The 10,200-nt window shown below is 40.3% G+C and overlaps 1 pseudogene; it reads right to left on the minus strand.

The window, feature by feature from the left end:
• Positions 1 to 1,609: 1,609 nt before the first annotated feature.
• LOC114096323 (tubulin beta chain pseudogene) lies at positions 1,610 to 2,877 on the minus strand (annotated as a pseudogene).
• Positions 2,878 to 10,200: the final 7,323 nt, after the last annotated feature.

Here is a 10,200-nt window from a genome sequence, read left to right on the forward strand (position 1 = left end):
AAAATACCCCACTTTGGCTCTCTCATCTAAACTTTGATGTTGTGACATAAGGGAAAATCAAATAGATGGAAGTCTGTCACTATTAAACTCCTAGATGTCTTCCATCTGACCCTTGCATTCCCACTGACATTGCCTGTCCCCCAAAGTTAAGCCAGTGTTTTGTATTCTTAACTAAACTATTAGGGCTGCCTATAATCCCAGTGACTTAGGAGGCTGAGGCAGGAGGATCATAAGTGAGGCCAGCCTCAGGAACTTAGTGAGATCTTGTCTTAAAATAAAAGGACTTGGGATGTAGCTCAGGGGCAGAGCATCCATGGGATCAGTCCCCAGTACCACTAACAATGATAATAATAAATAAAAATTTAAAATCCATCACGTTTTTCATGCCAGTTCATGACTGGATATTATGACTGATATCTGTAAGACCACTCTCCTCTGTCTGTTCATATAGTTTTTTTTTCCACATTACCTGTCCATTTCTCCTTACATAAACAATTTGTTGTATTTTATTTTACTTTATTTTGCTGTACTGGGGATTGAACCCAGGGTTGTATCTCTAGCCCAGTGTTCTATTACTGAGCCACATACATCCTGGACAACCATTTGAATGTATTAATATGTATCCCTTTATTTTATTTTATTTTATTTCCAATTCCCATTTATTTCTGGCTCTTGGGGCAATGTCATCTTTTCAATATGAAAAAAGCAGCAAGTTCAACACAAATTAGAAATCTGAAATGTAGGATAGGACAAAACCAACAGTAGGAAGGAAAAAGCAATAGCAAAAGAAATGAGACTTTTTAAAAGAAAAAAAAAAAGGGTTTTGTTGCCCCTCCTCTGGAGTGACTCACATTTATGTGATAGTACTCTTTGGAGGGGGTTGAAAAGGTGGGGGGTTGGGGAGGGCAATTCTGGAAGCTTAGGACCCAAGGCTGGCCCTCTCCTTTTTGAAATGCACTGTGAGAGAGGTAAAGCAGAAAGAGGAAGGATTCACACCTCCCAGAGTGGGGCAGATTTCTCCAACAGGAGAGCACAACTCAGGACAGCTGAGAAGGAGGCTGCAAATGGAAATGATACTGTTAACACCTCTCCTGAAACAGAGATGGAGCATGGAAATGCCTAAAAATGACTCTAAAAGCATAGATTCCCCTCTTCAAAAATTCCCCTCTTCCAAAAATGAAAAATCCCATCCCCATATCACAAGTGATTCCTACCTGCTGCTGTCTTCTACCTCGTACTAATTTGCCTTAGGATGGTGGCCACTGAAGCACCTGGCTAGTTCTAAATGGGATCTGGACAAGAACCAGCTTCTTGGGAGAATCATTTTGGAAACAGAAGATATTAACAGGACAGATGTGAAAAGTGGGTACCAGAAAGAAATGCAGAGTAATCTAGAATGGAAGAAATTTACGTTTGCCAGAGTGGATAGAGGAGACATTCAAGAAACAAATATTTATTGAGCACCTAATATGGGTCAGACACTGTTCTGCATGCCTCCCAAAAGGAAATAAAAAAGGAAAAAAAAAAAAAAGGCAGTGAACACAAATTTTGAAGAAAGGGCAGCAGAAGGCTGGGGAACTGAGAAGCCTGAGGTAATGGGGGAGCCGCCTTAGGCCTCCACACTGAAATCCTCTTCCTCTTCTGCGGTGGCATCCTGGTACTGCTGGTACTCGGAGATAAGGTCGTTCATGTTGCTCTCAGCCTCAGTGAACTCCATCTCGTCCATACCTGCACCTGTGTACCATTGGGGAGGAAGGCCTTTCAGCAGAACATGGCAGTGAACTGCTCTGAGATGCGCTTGAAGAGCTCCTGGATGGCTCTGCTGTTGCCAGTGAAGGTAACTGCCATCTTGAGGCCACGAGGTGGAATGTCACAGACAGCTGTCTTGACATTGTTGGGGATCCATTCCACGAAGTAGCTGCTATTCTTGTTCTGCACATTCAGCATCTGCTCATCTACCTCCTTCATGGACATCCGTCCACAGAAGACTGCAGCCACCGTGAGGTACCGACCATGGTGGGGGTCCCAGGCAGCCATCATATTCCTCGCATCAAAGACCCGCTGGGTGAATTCAGGCACAGTGAGGGCACGATACTGCTGGTTTCCATGGCTGGTAAGAGGGGCAAAGCCAGGCATGAAGAAGTGGAGACGTGAGAAGGGTACCATGTTGACTGCCAACTTGTGGAGGTCAGCATTGAGCTGGCCAGGGAAGTGGAGGCAGGTAGTGACACCATTCATGGTGGCTGAGACGAGGTGGTTCAGGTTTCCATAGGTTGATGTGATCAGCTTGAGGGTACAGAAGCAGATGTCATAAAGGGCCTCATTGTCAATGCAGTAGATCTCATCAGTGTTCTCTACCAACTGATGGACAGAGAGGGTGGCATTGTAGGGCTCAACCACAGTATCAGACACTTTGGGTGAGGGTACTACACTGAAGGTGTTCAGATGCAGTCAGGATACTCTTCCCCGATCTTGCTAATGAGCAGGGTGCCCATCCCGGAGTCTGTGCCCCCTCCCAGTGAGTGGGTCAGCTGGAAGCCCTGCAGGCAGTCACAGCTCTCTGCCTCCTTCGGCACCACATCCAGGACTGAGTCAACCAGCTCAGCCCCTTCTGTCTGGTCTGAAGATCTGGCCAAAAGGACCTGAGCAAACAGAGTCCATAGTCCCAGGTTCTAGATCCACCAGGATAGCTCGAGGAACATATTTGTCACCTATGGCTTTATTGTAATACACAAAGATGTGGTCCAGCTGCAGGTCACTGTCCCCTTGGTAGGTACCGGTGGGATCGATGCCATGTTCATCACTGATCACCTCTCAGAACTTGGCACCAATCTGGTTGCCACACTGACCAGCCTGGATGTGCACGATTTCCCTCATGGCTAAAATTTATTTTAATTACTTTTGTTTGCCTCAATGTATGCTTGGGGCAAGGAAATATGTAATTCACTTTCTGTGCTGGTCGTGAGCTAAAAGAAGTTATATTATAGTTATAGTAGAAAAATTCAAGTAAAAGAGAAGGTCTCTCGAGCTAGTAAGACAGAGAAAAAAATTCAAGTTAAAAAAAAAGGTCTCTCAAGCTAGTCAGACAGAGGAAAAAAATCAAGTAAAAGAGAAGGTCTCTTAAGCTAGTCAGAGAAAGAAAGTTTAGAGCAGAAAAAGCCATCAGGGGGAAAGTTACAACAGGAGACTGCTACTAACACCTTTCTATCACCAGAGGACGTAAGTGTCCAACCAACAAGGCCACCTCCATATGCTGGGAGGCCCCCAACCCCCACAGTTGATAGATGGGATCCTGAGACAGGATCTCAAATATTAACATGCCCTGTATTTGAGGCAGGAGGGCAGCAAATTCACAGTGCTTTAAATTTCAAAACAGTGAAGCAGCTAAAAGAGGCTATAACAACCTATGGTCCTCAAGCACCCTTCACTGTAAGCATGGTTGAATCCATTAACAACTTGAACATGACACCAGCAGATTGGGCTAATATGTGTAAAGCTGTGCTAAATGGAGGACAATACCTGTTATGGAAGGTTGCCAATGAGGAATTTTGCAAGGAGACGGCTAGGCGAAATGCAGCAGCTGGTTATCCTCAGAGAAATCTAGATATGTTGTTAGGAAAGGGACCTTATGAGGATCAGCAGCAACAAATTGCATATGATCCTGGCGTATACACACAAATTGCTGCAGAAGCGGTTAGGGCATGGAAGACTTTACAAGGACATGGAGGTTTACAAGGGCAATTATCTAAGGTAATACAAGGAGCTAATGAATCTTATGCTGAATTTGTAGATAGGCTTATTCAAACAGCTACCAGAGTTTTGGGGAATACAGAACAAGCAATGCCATTAATAAAACAACTGGCTTATGAGCAAGCGAATTGTTGGTGCAGAGAAGTCATTAGACCATGGAAACATGAAGATTTAAACACATATATTAAATTATGTAGAGACATTAATGAACAAGGGCAAGTCGTGGCAGCTGCAGTACAACAGGTTTTAGATGCCAGAGACATTAATGAACAAGGGCAAGTTGTGGCAGCTGCAGTAAAACAGGCTTTAGATGCCAGGCCAAGAACATGCTACAATTGTGAACAAACAGGATATTTTAAAAGGAATTGCCCCATAGGAGGAGGGTTTAACAAAACTAGGTATCAAAGGAGTAGAATACCGGGTATTTGCCCACGATGCCGTAGAGGGAGACATTGGGCTAATGAATGCCATTCTCAAACCACCATAGAGGGTACTCCATTATCAAAAAATGAACAAGGACCAGGTGTTTATCCACAATATCGTGGAGAAAGGCATCGGGCTCCATTGCCAAAAAATGGACAGGGGGGCCCAATGTTCCGGGGCCCAAGACCACAAATATACGGAGCACTGGAGGAACCCAGCAACCCCATCAGGGTAGTGCCCAGGACACATTGTCCATTAGATCCCTCATCAGACAAACCAGAGGGAGCGCAGGGTTGGACATCTGCGCCTCCACCAGAACAGTACTAACTCCAGAGATGGGAGTTCAAATCATTCCCACAGGAGTAAAAGGACCTCTTCCCAAAGGAACAGTAGGCTTATTATTGGGACGCAGCTCTTCTACTCTAAAAGGACTTATGATAAGTCCTGGGGTAATTGATCCCGATTATGAAGGTGAAATAAAAATTATAGCCAGTTCTCCAAAGGGTATATCAGTAATTTCACCTGGAGATAGAATAGCACAGTTACTAATAATACCCAGCCTACATGATAAATTTTCCAGTCGTACTGTAGAAAGAGGTTCCAAGGGATGAGGCTCCACAGGTGTAGACTGGGCTATGCTTTCTTTAAATTTAGATTCTCACCCCATGCTAAAACTAAATATTCAAGGACATGAATTTAATGGGCTACTGGATACAGGTGCAGACCTTAGCATCATCTCTCGTCAAGAATGGCCAAAACATTGGCCATTACAACAAGCCACTCAAACGCTTCGAGACCTAGGAGTGGCGACTAATCCCCATAGAAGTGCAATGGTATTAGATTGGAAGGATCCTGAAGGATGTGAAGGAACTATACAGCCATATGTATTGGATCATCTTCCCATAAATTTATGGGGACAAGATGTCCTAGATCAATTAGGTTTGACATTAACAAATAACATCAATCCTAACGCGCCCACTATTATGGCTAGACAAGATTTTAGGAAAGGAAAAAGATTAGAAAAACAAGAACAAGGTATAGCAGCACCAATACAAATAGATCAAGGAACAGACAAACATGGGTTGGATTTTCAGAAGGGGCCACTGAGACAATAAAAATTACTTGGAAATCAGAAAGACCAGTATGGGTTCCTCAGTGGCCCCTGACTAAAGAAAAGATACAAGCAGCCCATGACCTGGTCAAACAACAATTAGCAGAAGGACATATACAACCTTCTGTATCTCCCCATAACACTCCCATTTTTGTCATCAAAAAGAAATCTGGTAAATGGAGATTATTGCAAGATTTAAGAGCCATTAATAATGAAATGGTTATTATGGGACCTGCTCAATCAGGGATTCCTCAATTGTCTGCTTTGCCAAAAACTTGGTATGTTTTAGTTATAGATATTAAAGATTGTTTTTTTTCAATTCCAATTCATCCTGAGGATAGTCCACATTTTGCATTTACTATTCCTGAACTGAATCATGAAGGTCCTGATCAGAGATATGAATGGAAAGTACTCCCTCAAGGGATGGCTAACAGCCCAACTATGTGTCAAATTTATGTTAACAAAGTAATCCAGCCACTTAGAAATCAAAATCCTAAACTACAAATATTTCACTATATGGATGATGTATTATTAGCACACAAAGATAAAAACACATTGCTAGAATGTTATGCCACACTTACAAACTTATTAAAAAATTATAATCTAGAGATAGCAATAGATAAAGTACAATTAAATTTTCCAATTAATTATTTAGGAGTTCTATTATCCTCAACCATGGTCCGTCCACCAAAAATTCAAATACGAGTAGATCAACTCAAATCACTTAATGACTTTCAAAAGTTATTAGGAGACATAAATTGGATAAGGCCTTATCTAGGTATACCAACAGGAGAGTTGGGACCTTTATTTGATATCCTAAAAGGTCCATCAGATCCAAATTCACCCCAAATGTTAACGCCTGAAACAAGAAAGGCATTAAAAATCATTGAAACATATATGGAAAATATGCATTTGGATAGAATTGATATAAGTTTGCCTTTATTATTTATTGTACTACCAACAAAAAATATTCCTACAGGAGTATTTTGGCAAGAAGGTCCATTATTATGGATACACTTATCTTATTCTCCTAACACTATTCTTACTAGGTATCCTGAGGCTGTAGGACAATTAATACTCAAAGGAATAAAAGCAGCAAAGGGAGTGTTTGGAATTTCTCCCAATAAAATTATTACTCCATATACTATGAATCAAATTGATGAGTTAGCTAATGAGTTAAATACTTGGGCAATAATCATGTGCAAATCTAATGTTTCATTTGATAACCACTTACCATCTAATCCTTTATTGTCTTTTTGGTCATCGCATCCTGTAATTTTTCCAAAAACGACAAGAAAAACACCTATCATGAATGCTCCAAATATATTCACTGATGGATCAAATAATGGTACAGCAGCATTAGTTACACCTGATCAAACTTTTACATTTTTAGTACCCAAACAATCAGCTCAAAAGGTAGAGCTTAATGCAGTATTACAAGCTTTTGTGATGTTTAAAGATTCTGTATTTAATTTATTTTCCTATAGTCAGTATATAGTTAATGCTATAGTATCCCTTGAAGATGCTGGTAGGATTTCCCCTTCCTCTACTGTTTTCTCTTTGCTTTCCACTATACAAAGTCTAATCTGGGACAGAAAAGATCCGTTCTTTATAGGACATATCAGGGCACATACAGGATTGCCTGGAGCCCTTAGTTTGGGCAATGATTTAGCAGATAAAACTACACATGACATACATATTTTCTCTACACTAGAAGAAGCTACAAATTTTCATAAAAAGTTCCATGTCAATGCTAATACTTTACAAAAGCGTTTTAAAATAACTAAGGAACAAGCTAGACAAATAATAAAACAATGTCAAAATTGTGTGACCTTTTTACCACAAGTTAATCTTGGAGTCAATCCTAGAGGACTGATACCTAACCATATTTGGCAGATGGACATCACACACTTGCCAGAATTTGGAAAATTAAAATATTTGCATGTTACAGTTGATACTTCTTCTGGATTTTTGATGGGCTCCCTTCATGCCGGAGAAAAAACTAAAGATATTATAGCTCATTGCTTACAAAATTTTGCCACTGTGGGCGTTCCAAAACAGTTAAAAACAGATAATGCCCCTGGTTAGACATCTACCTCTTTTAAACAATTTTGCTTATCATTTGGCATTACTCATATAACAGGAATCCCATACAATCCACAGGGACAAGGCATAGTTGAAAGAACTCATCAAACTATTAAAATGTACTTATTAAAGCAAAAAGAGGGAATTGGGAAGGGGTATATATTCCCCAAAGATAAACTTAAAATAACCCTTTTTACTCTAAACTTTTTAAATTTGGATTCATCAGGACTAAGTGCTGCGGAAAGGCATATGTGTCCAAAAAATGTACATAAGCCCAAGGTACTTTGGAAGGATATTCTAACAGGACAATGGAAAGTAATTGTCTGGAGTCGGGGGTCTGTTTGTGTGTTTCCACAGGGAGAACAGCAGCTGATTTGGATTCCAAAGAGATTAACTAAAGCGATTTCTTTCTTTTTTTTTTTTTTAATTTTTTATTGTTGGTTGTTCAAAACATTACACAGTTCTTGATATATCATATTTCACACTTTGATTCAAGTGGGTTATGAACTCCCATTTTTACCCCATATACAGATTGCAGAATCACATCAGTTACACATCCATTGATTTACATATTGCCATACTAGTGTCTGTTGTGTTCTGCTGCCTTTCCTATCCTCTACTATCCCCCCTCCCCTCCCCTCCCCTCCCCTCTTCTCTCTCTACCCCCTCTACTGTCATTCATTTGTCCCCCTTGTATTATTTTTCCCTTTCCCCTCACTTCCTCTTGTATGTACTTTTGTATAACCCTGAGGGTCTCCTTCCATTTCCATGCAATTTCCCTTCTCTCTCCCTTTCCCTCCCACCTCTCATCCCTGTTTAATGTTAATCTTCTTCTCATGCTCTTCGACCCTACTCTGTTCTTAGTTACTCTCCTTATATCAAAGAAGACATTTGGCATTTGTTTTTTAGGGATTGGCTAGCTTCACGTAGCATAATCTGCTCTAATGCCATCCATTTCCCTGCAAATTCTATGATTTTGTCATTTTTTAATGCAGAGTAATACTCCATTATGTATAAATGCCACATTTTTTTATCCATTCGTCTATTGAAGGGCATCTAGGTTGGTTCCACAGTCTTGCTATTGTGAATTGTGCTGCTATGAACATCGATGTAGCAGTGTCCCTGTAGCATGCTCTTTTTAGGTCTTTAGGGAATAGACCGAGAAGGGGAATAGCTGGGTCAAATGGTGGCTCCATTCCCAGCTTTCCAAGAAATCTCCATACTGCTTTCCAAATTGGCTGCACCAATTTGCAGTCCCACCAGCAATGTACAAGTGTACCCTTTTCCCCACATCCTCGCCAGCACTTGTTGTTGTTTGACTTCATAATGGCTGCCAATCTTACTGGAGTGAGATGGTATCTTAGGGTGGTTTTGTTTTGCATTTCTCTGACTGCTAGAGATGGTGAGCATTTTTTCATGTACTTGTTGATTTATTGTATGTCATCCTCTGAGAAGTGTCTGTTCAGGTCCTTGGCCCATTTGTTGATTGGGTTGTTTGTTCTCTTATTGTCTAATTTTTTGAGTTCTTTGTATACTCTGGATATTAGGGCTCTATCTGAAGTGTGAGGAGTAAAGATTTGTTCCCAGGATGTAGGCTCCCTATTTACCTCTCTTATTGTTTCTTTTGCTGAGAAAAAACTTTTTAGTTTGAGTAAGTCCCATTTGTTGATTCTAGTTATTAACTCTTGTGCTATGGATGTCCTATTGAGGAATTTGGAGCCTGACCCCACAGTATGTAGATCGTAGCCAACTTTTTCTTCTATCAGACGGCGTGTCTCTGATTTGATATCAAGCTCCTTGATCCATTTTGAGTTAACTTTTGTGCATGGCGAGAGAAAGGGATTCAGTTTCATTTTGTTGCATATGGCTTTCCAGTTTTCCCAGCACCATTTGTTGAAGATGCTATCCTTCCTCCATTGCATGCTTTTAGCCCCTTTATCAAATATAAGATAGTTGTAGTTTTGTGGATTGGTTTCTGTGTCCTCTATTCTGTACCATTGGTCCACCCTCCTGTTTTGGTACCAGTACCATGCTGTTTTTGTTACTGTTGCTCTGTAGTATAGTTTCAAGTCTGGTATCGCTATACTGCCTGATTCACACTTCCTGCTTAGCATTGTTTTTGCTATTCTGGGTCTTTTATTTTTCCATATGAATTTCATGATTGCTTTCTCTATTTCTACAAGAAATGCCGTTGGGATTTTGATTGGCATTGCATTAAACCTATAGAGAACTTTTGGTAATATCGCCATTTTGATGATGTTAGTTCTGCCTATCCATGAACAGGGTATATTTTTCCATCTTCTAAGATCTTCTTATATTTCTCTCTTTAGGGTTCTGTAGTTTTCATTGTATAAGTCTTTCACCTCTTTTGTTAGGTTGATTCCCAAGTATTTTATTTTTTTTTGAAGATATTGTGAATGGAGTGGTTGTCCTCATTTCCATTTCAGAGGATTTGTCGCTGATATACAGGAATGCCTTTGATTTATGCGTGTTGATTTTATATCCTGCCACTTTGCTGAATTCATTTATTAGCTCTAATAGTTTCTTTGTAGACCCTTTTGGGTCTGCTAGGTATAGAATCATGTCACCTGCAAATAGTGATAATTTAAGTTCTTCTTTTCCTATTTTTATGCCTTTAATTTCAACTAAAGCGATTTCTACAGACCAAAAAGAAGATGATTTGGCTCAAATCCATAACAGCTGATATCCAAAACTCCAGTTTGGCTATCCTTACATCTGCGACAGAACCAAAATGCTTTTTTCAATATCTATTTTATTATTACCCTTTCCCACATCATGAAGTTCTATTTTGTTTTTTTGAGCTCATACAG

The sequence above is a fragment of the Marmota flaviventris genome, chromosome 7 (genome assembly GCF_047511675.1).
Source record: "Marmota flaviventris isolate mMarFla1 chromosome 7, mMarFla1.hap1, whole genome shotgun sequence".
Lineage (NCBI taxonomy): Eukaryota > Metazoa > Chordata > Mammalia > Rodentia > Sciuridae > Marmota > Marmota flaviventris.